This window comes from Equus asinus, chromosome 12 (assembly GCF_041296235.1).
Source record: "Equus asinus isolate D_3611 breed Donkey chromosome 12, EquAss-T2T_v2, whole genome shotgun sequence".
Lineage (NCBI taxonomy): Eukaryota > Metazoa > Chordata > Mammalia > Perissodactyla > Equidae > Equus > Equus asinus.
The window spans coordinates 10,361,897-10,382,229 of record NC_091801.1 but is presented as its reverse complement, the minus strand read 5'-3'; the positions used below and the strand labels follow the sequence as shown (position 1 = coordinate 10,382,229).

At 33.7% G+C, this 20,333-nt stretch overlaps 1 long non-coding RNA gene across 6 annotated transcripts in view; it reads right to left on the bottom strand.

Annotated features, from left to right (window-relative positions):
- The window catches only part of LOC123284131 (uncharacterized), a 49,592-nt gene that overhangs the window by 18,649 nt on the left and 10,610 nt on the right, over positions 1-20,333 (bottom strand). For 2 of the 6 annotated variants that reach the window (XR_011493118.1, XR_011493117.1), the window contains one exon: positions 7,431-20,314. This is a non-coding gene — a long non-coding RNA (uncharacterized lncRNA). The other 4 variants (XR_011493121.1, XR_011493122.1, XR_011493120.1 and 1 more) reach the window with 4 other exon arrangements.

The window sequence follows — 20,333 nt, the reverse complement described above, 5'->3', positions numbered from 1 at the left end:
TTCCGGAACCACTTAATTTAACCAATTTTATTATAAGCATGAAGACAATCGTTTCTGTTTATGGAGAATGTTATTAGGTAAAAAAACCCGTCACATCTGCCATGAAGACTTATGAACGTTTTTTCCATGCTTGATAAATATTGATATCATGAAACTATATACAGTGAATTATGAAATATTCATTATTTCATAATGAAGTATGAAATAGGTATTTTGGCTATTGGGAAAAAGAATTTTTTTATTTTTCTGCCTACCAAATGGCAGGTGACCTAGGTCTTTTGAAATGTAGCACCTCTTTATGACAGCTAGCTTCTTTGTTTCCTTCCAGGTCAATTTCTCTGAACAATTATCAACACTTATAATTTCTCGGCCTTTTGTTTTTAAGAGTGCTCAGGAAAAACATTTTGATGCGTATTAGCAGTTAGTTGTTTCCATTCTTGTGAAACATAAGCTGCCTTCATTTTGGACCCATTCTAGAAAACTGAGCTACTCAACTTACATTTTGCGACAACATAGACATGCATCTCTCTTGAATACTGCACCAAAACTACGCAAAACTGTATTTAGGCTAGAAAATATTACCTTTTGGAATTTGTATTAAAAATATTCTTTGCCTTGTATGTTAAGTTCTAGTAGACTTAATTTTGATACCAGTAGGAAAAATAAACATCACAAAAGGAAGGAAATTAAATGAGGAACTTAAAAAATATCACCATTGAAACATAATTCTCACTTTAACACGGAATAAAATTTCACTGTAATTAGAATAAAAACTCTACCATCTATCTAAAATATGTTTGCTGTTTTGGAAACTATGTTGTTAAATGAAGATTTGGTATCCACGAAGTCTCATGTAGTCGATGATTCATTTCTACGTAAAACTGAGTAGTAAGTAAATTAGTTAATTGCATGTAAAGCATTTAGGTATTTAATATTCATTGCAAAGTAAACACTCAGTAAATGCTCAATAAATAGTATTATTGTTCTGAATTGCGTAGAAAGTCTTTCCTACTCCCCCATTTCTAACTATCAAAGTTTTGGCCTTTCTTACAAGCCAACTCAAATGCCACAACCTTTGGGACACTCTCTCAGATCAGAATACTAATCTTTGATAGAATGTTTTTAAATATCTCATTGGCTTATTCCCAGTCCTGCCTTTGCATTTGCATAATACATAAAATGTATTTTCTCCCTCCTTCCATTCTCAGCAGAACTCTAAGCAACATGAGGGCAAGATCTCCTACGTGTTTATCTTCGTATAGTCCACAGCAATGAGCACAAGGCCTTGCATGCCGCCAAGGGTTTGTCTATACTTATGAAACTGACCAGCTAAACTTCCGTATTTATTTGATCAAATACACATAGAACAGGCAAATTCAATGGAATTTAATCTCACTTTTATAAATAGATACAAAACAATTTAATTAGCAAAATCTTCCCTTCACTCATTAAGAAAAAGTTTCATTTTGGAAGCATCCTAGAAACTGAATCACCTCAACTCACATTTTGCAACAACACGGACACCTATCTTATTTGAGTGTGGCACCAAATGCAAAAGTGAATTGAGGTTCCAAATTCTAACTCAAAATTCTGCTCTCCTTTCAAAGACTATATAGATATGGAACATCGACTGTGCTTTCCAGCCAAGAGCACAATAAACAATATTCTACTTTGAGTTATTTTAAGCTTCAAAGGTAAATTTTCCTTTACTAATCTCAATAACAGGGTTACTACTATAGCATAGTATTACATGGTATTGTATAGTAGAGTATTATATAGTAGAGCATAGTATAATATATTCATGTTAAGGCCCACACTTAATTTATTCTTATTATTATTATAGTAATATACTTGCTTTTACTGTAAGTTCCCTTTTTTGCCTTTTATCTTTTTAAATTTTTCCTTTGCATTTTAATTTATCCATTCTTTTTAATCCTTAACAATTTGGTGTCTTTCTCTAACTATCTTCTCCCATCTCTTTTTTCCTCCACTTTAGCATCAAATTCTCAGTTGGCACATTGTAATGTATTGAAACTGCATCCAGCTAAATTCATGGGTCTATAGGAGCAACACAGTGCATCTGACTAGTAATCATTTAGGCTAAGAATCTTTAACTATGAGCACTAGTAAGGGGTCATATTTTTCTATGTTAGTTTCAACACTGAATATAAAGACTGTCTCCTTATGGGTCCTTGAAAATATTATAAATAGAATTCCTTTTGCTTATCTTTGACAATACATCAAATAGATGAATGGACAAATAAGTAGACAGACAAGACAAAAGAAGATAAGATAGCAGACAGATCTGGGAGGGATAAGAGACACCCGACTTAGTTCCAGATGCTAACCATAGAGAGAGCACCAGTTCACCCAAAGCTCACTGAGTCAGTCAGTTGGCAATACTAGCAGGTAGATTCTAACGACGGAATGCAGGTTCTGGAGTTCCATGGAGCCTTAGAGATCATCTGGAAAGTTGTCCATGTACGGCAAACTGCAAGTTCTGAGGCATATGGGAAACAAGAGTACTACTGAAAATTAGGTGGGAATCTAGAATAGTATGTATTCTTCAGGTTTATTTTGGGTATTAAATAAAATAATATATGTAAAATTTGCAACCCAGTGCTTGGCACAAAGCATATGTGTGGTATAACAAATGAGATGGAGAAAGTTATCGAAAATCACGCCTCTAATGAGATGGACTCAAGAAGTGGGTTGGTTCTAAGATATAGTGCAGTGTACCTCAGACATCTTGACTGGGATAAAAAGGAAATTGATATTCAAGGCATGAACTGATATCATGGCTCGAATATATGCACCTACACTACCAACACTTGGGCGCCACACAAAATTGCAACAGAAAAAGGATGATTGCTTAACAACCCTTGCATGGGCCTCTCTCCCCGGACGCTGTGATTCCCTCTGACTAGTCAAAGTTCTAAATTTATGATACAGATTAGATCTATTTTTCCCATCACTGACCTGTGACACAGAATTTTTATAATCAACAACTTTATTTTGAAATCTCAAGTGTTAGGAAATCTGATAAGTCATAAGTGGTCATGAGATAAGAAGGACTTGGAGTTTTAATGTCTTCTCCTCAAGATGTTTGTTAACCTAAGTAATTTTTAATTGGTTAAACATTTTAGCGTTTTGAGAAACTAATCCCATGAGTTGTGGAACATTCATTCGTAACTGTTAACAAAGCAGAGAAAGTAAGTTTTGGCATGTTTGTGGAGGGCTGTTGCTTCCAAGAGCCTTATGAGGGAAAAGGTGAAGAGACAGGAGATTTGAGGCTCTGTGTTGCCGTTCATGCCTCTGCAAGGATCATCAGTCTTTCCTGGTAGAAAGAGTCAGAAAATTCAGTTGAGTTCAAATAAATTATTAAGTTATTCATAATTATTTAAGTTAATCAATTTTTCTAAATTAATTTGTACATTTAACATAATTCTCAATCTTAAATAGCCCCAAATGGATTTTTTTTTTCCTGGAGCATGACAGAAATTGGTAGTAAAATTAATCTAGAAAAGTAAAGAGTCAAGAATATTTAAAAATTTATGAAAAGGGGAGTAATAAGTGTGTACTAAGATAAAGTATTACAATTCATTAAGATTAAAGTAAGGCTAGCTACAATAGTGTGTATTTTAGACAAATGTACAAAATAAAAGAATAAAATAATGAATTCAAGAATAACACTATACAGGGGGATGGCCTGGTGGAATAGTGGTTAAGTTCACGCACTCAGCTTTGGCAGCCTGGGGTTCAAGGGTTCAGATCCCAGATGCAGACCTACGCACCACTCATCAAGCCATGCTGTGGTGTCATCCCATATACAAAATAGAGGAAGGTTGGCACAGGTGTTAGCTCAGGGCCACTCTTTCTCACTAAAAAAAAAAAGGAATAATACTATGCATACATATTCATACACACATTTTATATATATCTATGTTTATAAGTATATGAATCTATATATACTTATATATAATTAAAGGAAGCATCATAAGAAACGTAAATAAGCAGTGTTGAAACCATTTATCAGCATTCGAAAAAATGTAGGCCAATGCAACAAACAATACTTTATAAATAATCATTTTAAATGTTCAATTAAAAAACTAGCCAAACATTTGCAAAACTACCAAATTTAATATTTATAGAACCCTGGAGGGCTAAAAACTTTTAAAATTATAAATAAAGCCACAAAGGAAAATATTAAGAAATTTGGCCATTTAAAACTGCTGAAGAGTTAACAATGTAAAAATAAAAAGAACACACCCAAAGGAGAATATTTGCAGCAAACCTTAATGCTATGTAAAGAATTCTTATAAAGGGAATAAAATAATAAAGAAATATGGACAAAGGACATTACATGTAATTCAGACTAAAGGAAATAGTTTTCAGAAATTAGAAATCTAACAGGGAAAATAATCTGGGTATTTTCTAGTCAAACAAATGCAAATTAAAATAGCAATGAAGTATTTTGACATTAAATCAGGCAAATATTTTTTATTTTATTTTAACTCAATGCTAGTATTATTGATAGTATTGATGCCTGCTTAAAGTGATAAAAATCATTTGGAGAAAAAACTAGAAATATCTTTCAAAACCATAAAAATATTTATTTTTTTGATCCAAAGTCAAATTTCTTGAAATTTTAGGCACATAGATGTTCTCTGATTCTAAAATAAGACATAATCTTTAGAAAAAAACTTTAAAAAGCAAAGAATAAGAAAAAAATGCATTAGTAATCATCTATAAGCCCACATACAGAACAAACCACAATAAAATTTTGGTAAAATTTCCTTGATATTTTCATACATATATGAAATTTTATACTGATGAGCTCATAATATATAAATGTATGTATAATACAGTCTTTGCTTTACTTTTTAAATTTTAAGTCATCAAAAAGTGTTGGCAAGAATCATTTTAATGTTATACAATCCTCTTTGGTATTTCCATGCCATGATTCATCTCTTCTTTTTTTTATTATCAGACATTGAGGCAATCTTCAGATTTCTACCATTAAAATAATAATGCTCTCTATATTAGCAAAATTTCAGAAACAATCTAAACATTTAATAGTATGAATGGCTAAAATAGGATAGATCTACCTATAAAAATTAATAGAAACTCTGAAGTACGATGGAAATACGCTTATGATCCAACATCTATCCATCAAATTGCAATTCAGAGTTTAGCTCTTCTCAGAAACGTTGCCTGGTACATTACATCACACCAGTATTAAATGTTCATCTTACTCCCATTTAATAGGTAGCAATTCCAGGCTTGTCCATACTCTGCCCCTACAGTTCTACAACCTTCTTTTTCAGGTACCCTGTGGGCACCCAGGATATGCTAATCATATGATTGACTGACAATGAAAAGACTAAATGCAATTAACAACGCTTTGTTCGTGTTCTTCATCTCTTTTTCTTCCAGTTAGTTGTCTTTCCTCCTCTTATTAGCGTGTAAGCATACTTTAATCTTGGACCTTTGAGTTAGGAACAAATGATTTTCAAAAAGTTTGGAGAATATGCCACCTTAATTCTACGATGAGGTTACACTTAGAGAGCAACAGCTCCGGGGGAGGCAGTCGGTACCATAGCTCTATCTGCTTCCTCTCAGCCTCGGCATACAGAAGATCAGAGTCAAGCCTAAGAACCAGACATACTGTGCCTAATCTGACTCTTGAAAACAAAGAATTTACTAAATACAGCTTATAGACTATGAAAATTGGGTTTGATTTCAAGAATAATAATCTGAGAATCATTTTTGTGTCTGGCAGTTGGAAAGTTCTAAGTAATGACATACAAGCTGAAGTTAGATGGGAAGTCTAAATTCATTTTTCATCTCATTCATTTCATTCATGAATGAAATATGACGAAGACTGGGGAGTGCTCATTCTCTCTCTTTTCATCTCTTTCTTCCGAGTCCAGCAGAACGGCTATCTGGTGCCCGATACAGCTACACTTTTGCTGCCCAGATCATCCTGCACATCCTGGCTTATTTGGACCGTGCAAGCAGTCCGTCAAAGCATCTATACTTTGCTTGTAACTGTCAACAGAAAGGGCTCCTAGTGGTCACACACGAGGGCACAAGTCACCCAAGTCGAAGGACAAGGAAGAGATGGACCATTTGTTATTCCTGTCAGTGCCCAGGAAAAGATTTTTGCCTTTCCTTTTCTAAAATTATGTGTGGCACTGTGCGGCAGACTTGAAAGAAAGCAGAAAGCTTAAAACTGAAAAACTGAGGAAAACATCATAAATATCACTTTTTCTGTTGAAGAGTTTTCACTACTTAGAAGGGATTTTGCTGTTTACGTGACTGTGTTATGTAAACCTTGTGTGTCAGTTTATGCATGCATATGATTGTTCTTTCCGGGAAACAGTATCTTCGCTTAAGGGTGAGAAAAGAAAACACGATTTTTCTTCCTACAAATAAGGCAATAAGAACTGGAATGAAAGAGGACATTTTCGTTTTGTTTTCTTAATTCATGAACACACATATACACACACACAGGCATACGTGACGGATGCAGAACTTTAAAAGGTTTGAAAAAGCATGGCATTCTCAGTAGTCCACAACACAAATTAAATGCCTGGCTTTACTCTCTCGAATTATTTTCATGGAATTAATATTTCCCCCACTGCTCTTACATCATAATTTTGGTCACTAGATATTCCACTGGACCGTAAATTTCTTAAATATAGAGACAGTATTTCATACACCATTGTAGCTACAGCACAGTTCAAAAATGTGAATCCCATGCCAACTATGAAAAGAAAATTCTACTTAATTTTAAATTTTGTTTATAGATTATTTCTCTCACATATAAAACCAAATTATTAAAGTTTAATGTTTATAAATTCAAGTTTATATAATCATAATATTCTGAGTTACATCTCTACTTTTAAAGACGTTCTTCCCAGATTTGAGTCTACTTTGATTCTTAAGAGAATCCTCAAAATAAAGTAATTTTTAATTTTAAATATCATTCAGTAGTGTGACATACTAAAAATGGAAATTTTCAAATAACAAACCAATATATACCTAGAGCCGTCAAAAATCCTATAAATTAATAATAGTAGGTAATGTTTACTGAGTCCTTTCACAGTGCCAGGCTCTTTGTTATTTCACAGAATATTTAAAAACCATCTCTTGAGGTATCTCCCCCTGTTATTATAATACTCACTTTATAGAAAAGGAAAACCAGATCTGAAGAGGTTAATAACTGGTCTAGGGTCATAACACCATATTAACCGGAGCTATAACTCTAACCCTCTTGTCATTGATTCCAGTGCTTTCACTCTTGTGGACTTTGCTGTACTGTTTGCTTAATAATAATTTTGTTCCTCTCTGACATTCTGTTTCCACCGTTTTAGATGCCAGCAAAATGCATTTGCTTAGATCTGGTCTTCATGGCAGCCTAGGAGAAGAAAACAAAGTAATTTTTGACTTAACAAATCTGAATGACCAATGTTGGGATCAAAGATCTACGGCCCTTTTAAATTAGATTTTAATCAAAGCAAATATGTATTTATTTGGTTAATACTTAATGAGCCCCTGCTATTTGTGGCTCATGTCTACACATAAGTAAATTTCTTTTTTTCTTTCTTTTTTTTTTTTTTTGGTGACAATGCTCGTCCCTGAGCTAACATCCATGCCAATCTGCCTCTATTTTTCATGTGGGATGCTGCCACAGCATAACTTGATGAGTGATGTGTAGGTCCTCACCCAGGATCCAAACCCACGAACCCCAGGCACCAGAAGCCGAGCACGTGAACTTAACCACTACACCACCAGGCCAGCCCCAGCATAATTTTTTAGTGAAGCACATTACTTGTATTACCTCAACAGAGTGTATACCTGTAATGGGATTTGGCTTGATGGGTGTGGGCAATTTTCACATAATCTGCAATTTAGGAGTAAATGAAGCAAGCAATTTTTAGCGAATGTCTTTTTGAATAAAAGTGAATGCAACCGAAATAATAAAAGCAATCATTGATGAGAATATAGAAAGTTAGTCACTAAATTCTGTCTAGAGAGTAAGAAACAATAAATTCTCCCATAGTACCATGGGTTTATATTTCATCTCACACAATGGTACGTAAATGCAGCAATCACAACTACAGAATACAGTCTTAGAAAGGAGCACACCCTCAGTAACTCCTGTTAATGTCACAGAAACGTGTAATTCAAAACGTGTAATTTATCACATGGAATACTTGGATTTGACTAAATTTGCGCATCCTTACAAACCCATCAGTAAATGTATGCCACCGAGAGTTGTGGGACTCTAGACATCACATCACCAGAAAAGAACCTCAAAGATTAAATGCACCACATCCAACATCCTGACATCGGCACCCTGGGCTGTACATCTAACTCCGATCCATTTACCCTTCTTCAGAACAAAATTGTCAGAAGAAGTCAGCAGACTGTGGCCAAGGGTCCTTCCTTCATGTTTCTTAACTAAGAGAGGAGAATGAAGGACTGCTTCTCCTCCATTGATACAGACTGTATTTTTACTCCCTTGCATTCAAAGAAAAAAGGCTTTTTTAGTAAGTGACTATTAGGAAAGCAGCATGACAGAGCTCAAACAGAAGGCTGAATCCCATCCCTGATACTTGTCTGCTCTATAAACTTGGGGAAGTCACTTTGCCTCTCTGTGCTTCAATTTTCTCCATCCATAAAGTGTGGAGAGTAACAGGACCTACCTCAGTGGGGAGCTGCGTGGATGAATGTGACAATGTGAGTAAAGCCCTGATCACCAAGCCTGGCACCCAGAGGGCACCCAGTTAACACTTACTCTGCTGCCCAGTGGTCAGCAATGATGAAAGTCATGGCTAAAAGCCTCAATCTACCTGTTTCCCATAAGAATTAATCCATCTTTCTGTTCTGACTACACCCCGCCCCCAACAACCTCCTAGTAAATGAACTCTTTTATTTCATGTTGAACATTCCAATTGAGCCCGTTCTGAGTGACTCTCCAAGGGAGGGGGGATAATGACCGGACACAGAATGGTGTCCTGATGCACCTCACAGACATCACGCTGAGGAAATAAGGCAGTCAGAGAAGGACAAATGTCACATGATTTCACTTATATGAGATAGCTACATGGTCAAACTCATAGAAACAGAGAGTAAAATCGTTGCCAGGGGCTGTAGGGAGGGGGAGATGGGGAGTTGCTGTCCAATGGGTACAAGGTTTCAGTTACGTAGGAGATCCATTGTACAATATTGTGCCTATACTTAACAGTACTGTGCTGTACACTTAAAAATTTCAGCAGGTAGATCTCACGGATTGTGTTTTTACTACAATAAAAAGAAAAGTATCTTGAGCTGTGATGAAGAGGTTGGGCCAATAGTGGAAATAAGTGTGTCCTATACATTTCATTTGTTTTTACAAAATCTCTAAGAAAAGAGACTCAAAAGATACTTTCAATACTTACATTAGAGTTGAAACTTATCTAACACTTTGAACCAGATTCTTCCAATCTGTCAGCTGCTGTCTGTTAAAGAAATTTTATGCCCCGAAGCAGTTGGGGCACACAATAATTCATAAGTGTGACTTCCAGAAACACCCACTTTACACAATACCAGCATTAAGCATCCAAACTTCTAAGCTGTAAAATACAAGAACAATCGAACCAACAGACTGAGGATTTTAAAAAGGATGTGATTCCAGCAATTCAAAGCTATGTTTTATTTAATTGTAAACCATTCTTATCTTTTCCCAAATATTTACTTCTCAGATTGAGTAGGAGCATATAAACTGGTATTGTGGGATCTGGAAAAACAATGTGTGGTTCTCCTACATATGAATGGTGACACTATGAGCTATTACAGAAATTAAAAAGAGATGGCAAGGAATGATGGTCGCAGGAATTGGAAATGCAAAGCTGAATGATTGCAAGTTTGTGTCATGCATTCTGTCATTTCTGATCATACGCAGGTAAGACTTCTCATAGGAAAAAATGTCTATAAGCGTATCTGCTCACAATTACAGGCCTGAACTTAGAGAATATTTTCACTGGCCTTATAAAATAAGGAAGAAACAACCACATCTTTCAAATGAAGACCATGTGGATTAAATACAAAATGCAAAGGAGTCAAGGATTGACAGGTTTTAAGATGATCAATTTAGGCCCAGTCTTTTAAGGTTATTTCCTTATTCTTGAATAAGAACATAAACGTGAAAAACAAAAACCTTGAAGACTTTGAACCTCTTAATTAATATGCAGATTTACCATGAAAATTTTCAAAATTCTTCATATTAGTGGACTTTCTAGTTTTTCAATATGATGAAATGCATTTCTTAATATGACATGATTTTTTCACTGGATATTAATTTTTAAGGTATTTAGAAAATCGAAATGTATAAATAAAAATATTTTTCACCTAAAAATATGAAAGAGAATCCTTGCAAATATAATAGCATCCTTCATGCATATGCTTTAAAATAGATATGTACATTTTGGTACCTATCAAATGCTTAATAAAAGATGACTCCTCATGGCAATTTGCAAACCATGGTTTCATCTAGATATATGTCAGTGTAAATCAGGAACCTCCAGTTCACCGTTTTTCTAAACAAGTATGCCATAATCTTTGCTAGCTCTGTTTCCGTGAGGCCATCATAAATCTACTCCACTGCGCTGTCCCCACAGAATGCAGTCACAGATTCAAATACTTGGAAGTATAGTGAACTCTACATACAGCAAGTCTATATCAGAATCAGTAATCTCCTTCACCTGCGGGGCACATTTCATTTTAACAAAATCTTGATAGAAATGCACCCATCATGCTTAAAAGCTACCCCGTTATTATCACACTTTATTGAAAACCACCTTTTCTGTTAGCCTAGAAACATGAAATAGGAATGGACACTCCTTTTAATGTATACCCATATGTGGTGTGCATACGATGTCTACTAAATTAACCAAGGTGGACTTTGGTGAATTGAATGCAAATGCAGACTCAAATGGCATAAAACATTTTTCTCAATTTGCCACTGCTGATATTTAATTTGCTTTAATCTAAACCTGCTAATATTATCCAAGTGGAAAGAGCAACTAAGATTCATTATTTCAGATTTATTTCTAATACAGAAGGTGTTTGCTAAAAAAAAGAGTAAAACAGAATGTATAAAATTATTTAATTTTCAATCTTCAAACTTAAAATGGTATATTAAAATCAGAAAAAAAAATTTAAACCTTTCCCTTTTCTAGAATTATACTTTATAGTTTTGTATTTATTGAATGCATTCATAGCCTCCCTTAGGATGTGAAATGTATGGAAATATATGTGCATTACTAAAGAAAGAACTAAATTTATTCTTTCCCCACATCATGCTCTTCTTTGCAGTAGAGGTTTTTAATTCAATACAGAGCTAGAATGAGATGGAGCCAATTTCCTGGTCTATATGTGTGACAAATGCTGAAAGTGGCACAAGATTAACAAATTAGTTGAAGTATAGATCTTAAAAGATTTTTTTCTGTGTCTCCAGATCAAAATTCATACTTTATTTGAAATGAAGCCTTCTTTAGAATTCAATAATGACTAGAAATCTTTTATTTCTTTGTATTTAAGATGAAAAGATGGGATGAATGACGACATGCTACAATTTTTTAAAAGCAAATTTTTTACTTGTAGGAAAGCATACAAAGAGTATCTATTTTGACTATGAAATTATTTTGATTATAATCTAATGTCTTGGGTTAATAACTCCAATGTATGATTTGGAACAGATAAAAAATTCTTTTCAAAATAAATAGTTATTTCCAAAATAAAAGCATAAAGTGAAAAGCAGGGTTAAAGTTTATTTACTTCTGTATTTTTTATAGGTAAAAATAATGTTCAAAATGTTAGGTTCTAGATAAATATACTTGCTTTTCTAATAAAAAATTTGGTTTCTTAGCTTGGTTTTAAGTAAAAATTATCAGGCTTGGCTGTTTTACCTAATCTGAGAATCATGTGCTTGATACAATCCAGATATCTAACACCAAACTATAAAAACATCTGTGACAATAAAAGCATGTAACAGTTGTGGAATTGTTTAATTTGGGAGAAAATAGCTACGTTTGATAATCACATGTGCATAAATGGATTTCTCCTCTTTGTCAAGAAACTTCTATATTTTGCAAATTTTTTTTTTTTTTTTTTTAAGGAATCAACTTATGCTGTGAAAGAGGTTTTTAAAAGGTAGTCTGAAATACACGTTTTGGATTTGGCTCCCTCGTTCAGGTTTAGAGCCTTGGTGTAGTCCACCTGTTTTGCTTGGGCTTAAATTGTATAAAAATACAGCATTTTAAAGCAAGCAAAATCTACTTGTTGTACCCAAACATGATAACGCGCTTAAAATTCAAGAAGAGTTCTATGCAGGTTGTAGGTTTCAGTCACCCCGTCTCCTTCACATTTCTGTTCATGTTGACAGACTATGTCATAATACATCAACAGAAAGATCAGCACAGAAGAACAAAATTTCATCACCTGACAGCAAGAGGAAAACTGATTTTCAGTATTAAATTAGTAAAAATATACCGTTACCTCACTTCCAATAAGTCTACTACATTTAGGAAAGAAGGTGTCTGTTATAATCACAAGAATATGCAAAAGACAATTAGGTTTGTTTAGATCGTTGATATCACCCTTTGACAGCCTATTTCCACTTTATCTTTCATGTGTTTTTTTTTTATATCTTGGAAGCAACTTAGAGAATTGAAAATAACTAATTTCTTAATGAGACGCGTGGTATTACATATGTAAAAATGTTTATCTACCAAAGGTTTTGAGGACAGTCTTTCCTATACTAACCCTCAGCAGAATCCTACTGATAATTGAAATGGAACTGGGTCTTTAGGCTTCTGATAAAAGTTAGGTACCCATTTCATATAACATCTTTATCTCTTTGGATTTCAGTAGAAATTTAGCAATACCTGTAATAAACAATGTCTTTTGCAGCCTAGGGCATCATCTGCCACTTAGGTTTTAATTTTGCCCCTGTTTGAACACCCTACAACATATGCACTTCTCTTTTGTCTATTATCCTAGAGTTGTGCTATTCCCAAATATTGACATCATCTACTTTTATCAGCATTAACTGCTCTGAAGCTGCCCAGGCTCATGCTCAGCTCTATTTCTTCCTATTGATTATCTTCCTCACTCCAGCAGGTAGCTAGCCAGCGAGGCTGTCCTGAGAAATAGCTTCCAATGACTTTATACGCACAATTTACACGGAATTGTTTAAAGAAGATATTAGCCTCAATACAAATCAGTGAACCTCATTCAGTCAATACTGCACAATTCCGCTGTTGGCACCCTGTCACATGTTAGCCTTCACAGTCAGCTGCCGTACCCAATCTGCACATTAGCCATAGTATTTAGTTTCACATTAAAATGAAGCCGGGGTGCTTTCGCTTTTGCTTTTCTTTTTGAAATCTTTTCCGTATACTTTTTACATCACCTCACTGAGCCATGTGATAGTAATATATTTTGAAATATAAAAACCTGAGATTAAATGTTTGATTTTTGACAGTGTTCTTAAATATAATAAATTCAAAAGGAAATACTGTTACGTTAAAATGGAGTGTTTTTCATTAAGTCCAATCAAATGGTAGACAACAAAGGATCTTTTATTTGAGAATATGAAGTGAAAATGAAAACCAGAAAACCTTTACTAAGAAAAAATCCAGCGAAATTATGTTGGAAGCAGGTCTCCAGATTGGGCTTGGGTGTTTCTTTTGCTAAAAGTGAATTAAACTAAGATATGTTATGAAGAAATATTTTACAAAGAAGCAAAACTGAATGCTGTTTGGAGATGAAAATAAGGTCTAAGGACAGTTGACTTTGAAAGTAATTCTAAAGAAAGATCACATATGAAAAAAATTGCCTCAGCATCTGATCTTTTCTTATAATCATAACAGGGAAATGTCTGGGGGAAAGTAATGCTAGTCCCTCTTTCTCCTTCATGGCAATGCTGTAAAATTCTAGGCGTGTTTACATTTCAGAATTACTCCTCCTTTAACTACTGGTTTATGATAGCTAATGAGATGATATCTAAATGTTGAAAACAGGAAAAGTCAAATGAAAATCTAAATGTGAAATAGAATGAAATAACTAAACAACACAATACTACTTGAATGTTTGTGCAAAAATTGCAAAATGAACTGCAATACATTAAAATTCTTCAGTGGTTGTGTAATACATAAGTGAAGGTTTACATATAAAAGCTCTAGCTATCAAAAAAGGGATCTTTATATCATATTATCCCCACTTTTTTACTTGAAGATATTCACTAACATCTTGGCGTGCGCCCTGAAAGTTGTCGTTAAGTCTATTTGCATATTTCTTTGTAAACTGAAATTCAAGGTAAGAATAAAGCATACTGATCAAAATAGTCTATTTGTTAGAAAATGCATCCTCCAGCTTTAGTGGCTGAGTTGCAGAAAGCTTTGTGGAATATGAATGGCAGAGAAAATAATTTCAGTTTTGGAGATTTTTAAGGACTGTATATCTTTTTTGGAAGTAAAAAGTAGGAGTTGAACAAAATGACAATTTTTAATGAGTGATAGTAAATAATAGCATTTTAAAAATTAATATAGGAAAGCAATTAAAATACAATTGCATAAGTTATTGTAAAAATTTCTATCTTTTCTCTTTTTTTCCTATAAAATGTTAAAGGTGATGTTTGTATGACCTTTGCTTTCATTTCTTTTCTCTTTAAATAGCACTCCTTGGAAGCTGGAGATCTGGAGCCCAGGTAGAACAAACATGACAAAGATGGCCAGTCTATCCTGACCGTGCATCTTCTCACACATTTACTGCAAACTGACACTCATATATAACAGCTTTTTTTTTTCTATCACAAAGATGCAACAAAGAACAATTCCAGGAGCAAGGGAAAACCATACTTCAGGAAAGAGAAATGCCATAAGTGCATATTCAGGCTGCATAAATGCAGGTATAGCAAAGGTAATTGTGATATTTGTGTGTGACAGCATTTTACCACTTAAAGAAGTCAGTGATCTAAATATGATAGTATTTAGCTGTAATTGTGTACATGTATGCATGTATCATATATTACATGTAATGCGCAAATATAAATTCCAGCCCAAACTGAATGCACAAACATTATTGTTGTTTTCAGTTTAAAATATTCTTTGATGAATATGTATTTATATATTACAGGTATCTCTACCAGTTAGTCAACTTATCATATGATATTCTTATACTAAATAAAATTATATGCTTTATATATTCACTTAAATGTAAGAACATTCTCAATGAAGCAAATGTAAGCACAAACAATGCACACAAATTAATTAGGCTTTTAAAATGATCAGCAACAAAATAGTCTGATAAACATTTCAGGTAAATAAAGATGCTGATATTGTTTCCCAAAAATCTTTCTAAATTAACCATAATGCTTTAAATGTAAGTGAATGCTGTTTTCAAATTATGTCAAAACATAAAATTCTCAGTGACATTCCATGGCAACTTTCAGAAGAAACGAATTTTTTTTAAAGTAGTTTTGATTAAACTTCTAAAATACAAAGGAAAATTATTTTTGTTTACTCAGGTTATTTGTACCAATCTATGGAAGAAAACATGATTCTAGATCTATAATTTTTATAAACCTTATGAATGTTCATATTTGTGATGCATATTAAAGATTAATATTTAAGATCTATAGTAACAGCCTGCGCAGATTACCAAAATGATGCTAAAAATCATGCATACCATTTCACTGAATTAGTTTTAGTAGCAAAAAGTGCTACACTGAGTCTAGATGTTTCAAATAAATCTTTCCATAACTATTGTGACTAGTATAACCTAGTCAAAAAGAATATTTTATACAAAAAATTAACTTTAAAAGTAATAATATTGAATTCTATGAGGTATTATCTTTTTTTAAAGCATGAACTTATCCAAACTGAGCACGCATACACACACACACTTTGTCAGGAGAAATTGTTTTTATAGTTAAAGTAACTGAAAACGAACCTATTAAGGTGATTATTACCTTACCATCTTTGCAATAATGTAGCTTTTAAAAATATGTAAACATTTCATTTAATTCTAATTTTACATATTTAACAATTTATCAGTAAGTATTGTCATTATTAAGTTTTTTAAAGCGGAAAGATTGTAAAGTACCAACTAACATATACATCTATCTAAATTCTAAGACAATTTTATGTAACTAAAAATATAAAATCACATTACTAGCTAATTGGGACGTTTCATAATTTCTTTATTGTAAATCCATATATTTATAAAAAATGTATAAACAAAGTATGATATTTAAGGAAATTAATATTAGCCTTATAATACATAGAGTACATTTATGCATTTATTACCATCCAGGGCAAATATAGATATACTATTATATATATCTTGTCTATGTATTTTGTGCAAAGAACAAAAGCATTCTCATAATCTGGAATAGAACAATAAAGGGGTGTGTGTGTGTGTGAGTGTGGAGAGAGAGAGGAAAAGAATTGGTAGCTTTACATAGAGGTATTAAAGGTAGAATATTAACATATTTAGAAATGAACATGAAGGTATTATGTTAAAGAAATATCACTGACAGTTTTTCTCTTCTTTCCTTCTTCATCTATGCGTCTGTGTTCAGCTCCTAACAAGAAAATGAACATTTGGATGAAAGGAAAAGAGAACTGCATAGAAATTTAAAATAGGGTACTTTGGTTAAAATTACTAAATGAAAGTTTAAATCCAATTGGGTTTTCTCTTCCGAAATACGAAACAAAGAGCCTATAAAACAGGCAAGAGAGTCACAACATCTTTTGAAAATTCTCTATGAAAAATTTTTACCATGTAAATACTTGTATCATTAGTATCCTATAGTATTATAAAATATTTTGAAGGTATGTATGAAAATATGAAGTAAACCTGAAGGTTTCATCCTTGTGGCAAAAACATCAAGACTCTAAGTAAAGACAAAGTTCCTCAGCATTTGATTCAGACATAACTATTTCAGACTTCCTAGTTTAGTGACTTTTAAGTACATCTACTTGTTGATTTTTCAAATTTGTCATTTTTTCAATAGTCTAGGGCTGAAAAGGAAGTAATATAGGGTCGCATATCAAGAACTTACATGGCTACCTAATAGTTAATATCTTGACCACCTTTAAGATTACGCATTTAAGTGGTTATAACCTCACTAATTCCAGCGCTACAGCATTCAGGTGATGCTAGTGAATGTCTTCCACAGAGAACAGCCTCATAGCGAGGATCATTTACTAATCCCTGACTACCTAGACGCCTGAAGCCTTTAGTCTAAAAACATATTTTTATATAAAAAGATCCTATTTAACTATAAAGGTAACAATGTTGTTGTTTGTCATGAAGTTGAGCAAAAGCAGTAGACCAAAAGTTATCTGTAACTCTCAGGTGGACATATTCATTCCCTAATTCCTAGATAATTAACAAGGATCAAACTGTGCCCTGCATTACCTCCCTTCAAGATGGTAAACTAGTGATACAATAGAATGGAAGCAAGTTCTGTGGGGAGGGAAGAGAGTGATGGAGAGAGGAATACCTATTTCTTGGCTCCACAAAGGGTTGAGGGCCTAATTATTTTTAAGTATAATCCAACCAACCTCTTCTCATGCTTAGCTGCACTGAGTGACACTATTTGTGATGCCCAGTGTGCTGAAACTGAGCAGGTTGCTGTCAGTTTAAAAATGACTATAATAAAAGTGACCATGAAGATGGATCTTGTGATTTTGCGTTTCTAATCAGTCATCTGTGAAGAACACTTTTGCTTTGATTCAGCAGACTGGTGACAGCCATGATTGATAGTGCACGAGGATGAAAAAAGGTTATTAACTGTCTTCCTATTAAGCTCAATGTATTACCCCTCTAGGTGCATCTCATACTTGAAGTTAAAGTACTTACTCAGGTAAGGTCAAGAAGGAACTCTATGGAGATGGCATCCATTCTGCTGAAAACAAGCAAGGCATCTTTGTACCTATTTCTTTTAATTTAGCCCTTTAAACTACCTTTAATTCCACTGTCTTATTCATTAGCTAAAAAAGAGAAATGTCCTCCTTCCAACAGCATCCACACTGAAAACACTAAAGGTATATAGAAAATAGTTTTAAATGTAAAGATTTGGATGCAGAGCTACGTAGCAACATGTGTATGGCATGTACATAAATCTATATTTAAAAGATGCTCATATATTGTATAATCTGAGGGTATTTTTAGGGGTAGACACGAAAGCTGAATTATGATTAAGAATAAATATTTGTATAGTACATGCAAAGTTTGTTTTAATTTTCAATAATCCATACATGGCAAGCTTATGATAAAGAAAAAAATAACAATTTCTAAGAAACTCAAAGGATCTGATAGACTATCTAGAAGTTTTTTTCATTTAAATGTAATGTACTAATTCACTAACTTCATCTCCTTTTAATTTTTTAAAATTAGAAGTAGTATTTATGGATGAACATTTGAATGACAGTATCTGTTCAAATCTTTGACGAGCAGACATACGCACACCCATTCACAGATGGTATCATAGATGCTGAGGCATTTGATGTTTTTTAGTAACTGAGGATATACCATTCATTAAATGAAACGATAAAATTTTAAATGTTTTCATGTTTCCTCTGTTCCTCTGGTCTTACAGAAGCCAAATGTACTAAAAGAGTTTTGTACACTTCATTTAATTTTTCTCTAAAAACAGTTTAAATTTACAAGTTTGGTTCTGGGAGATAGATTAAATATATCCATTTTAATCTAAAATTAGAGTATTATGTTTCTTCTTACATTTCCCACTGTAAAAACACAGTGCATGTCAAATGCAATGTCAATTAGTCAAAAATATTTAAAGATATCAATAACTTGGCATTGAGGTAACCGCTTAAACTATAACCAAATTCCAGCTCTGTGTGCTTACCCGGCTGTTCATTGAACAACTCTGCAGAGTGGCACAGAATAAGAAAATGTTACCAGAATGTTATTAGAGTTTCAGTGTGGGGAAAATCATATTATGTTCAAAAGTTTTCTCTAGTATATGACCTGTTTCTCCAGTGTCAGTTGTTATACCCGTTTTTGGTCTGTAATAAATTATATTTTGAAAATGTACTGTTTTAATATTAGGATCCATCAACAATGAAATATAGAGAAAGTAAGGAAATGAAGTTCAAGTTTTCATTGAATTTCTCTTTAGAGCCACAAAAATTGGCTCTCTATACTACAGGGCTTAATATTGCAATTGCTGTTTTAAGAAAGCTTTCCAGTTCTCTAGTACTTTATGCATGCCAAGTATAATCTAAATACTTACACACTGAGAGCCTCTTTATAAAAAATGTTAGATCAATATGAAAATTGTTTATTTAGTGAATTGTGTTTATGTGGAGTGGATTTAAGAGTAGATTTTAGAATTCATACAAGATTTCCTCAATATGACACATTAACTTCATTATTAAACGGATCTCTCTTTCTGTCCTACTCAACTTCAACAGACAAACTTGGGTTCTGAAATTTAGAAATCAATGATGAGATAAGTAATAGCGAGGGGTATACGGTTAATAATAGCCTTCTACCTTCTTGTATAAATATTTGTCAAGGGTTTCACAAGGAAATTATAAGCTGAAAAGGAAATAACAGTTGTGTGTTTCTTAAAAACATTGTTTTTAACGTCAAAAAGGAAAATGTAGTTTCAATCTCTCTCATGGTAATTGACAAGATGCTTTGAAATATGAGTAAAAGTCCTCTCTTCTTCCATCTGCCTACTCAAGAGTTTCTTCAGGAAAATGAGGAAGAACAGGGGCCAAGCAGGCCCAAGACCAACACACAGATTTCCTTCTTATCCATTTCCCAGTCTCCCCTGATTCTTCTCTTTGGAGAGTCAAGATCTAGAACACACATTATACACAGCACACACTTGTGCAAGAACAAGGCAAAGGAAGTTTCAGGTAAAGTTGAGGTCATTTCCAAGGCAGTCAGTTACGATAGCTGAAATTAATGTTGAGCCATATTTTTTGGCAGACAATAGAAGCGAAAAGGGCAACATTTTCCTTTTTCCTTTTGGAACTCCAGAACAGCATTAATTCTGTTCAAGCAAGTGCGAGAACTGGTGAAGGAAAGCCCCACCCTTTTGTGAAAACCTCCTAAATTTGGCTCTGAGGCTACTGTGACTGGGTTTCATCGACCGCTGGCGCACAAGGCATCTCTAATTTGCAACATCTAGGGCTTTAATGACTTTTAGCTGGAAACTCTCTTCTGCGGCTCTTCCAGTCCTGTATGCATCTCTCCTCCTCTTCCTCCTCCTTCTCCACACCTACGAAGGGACACAGGGT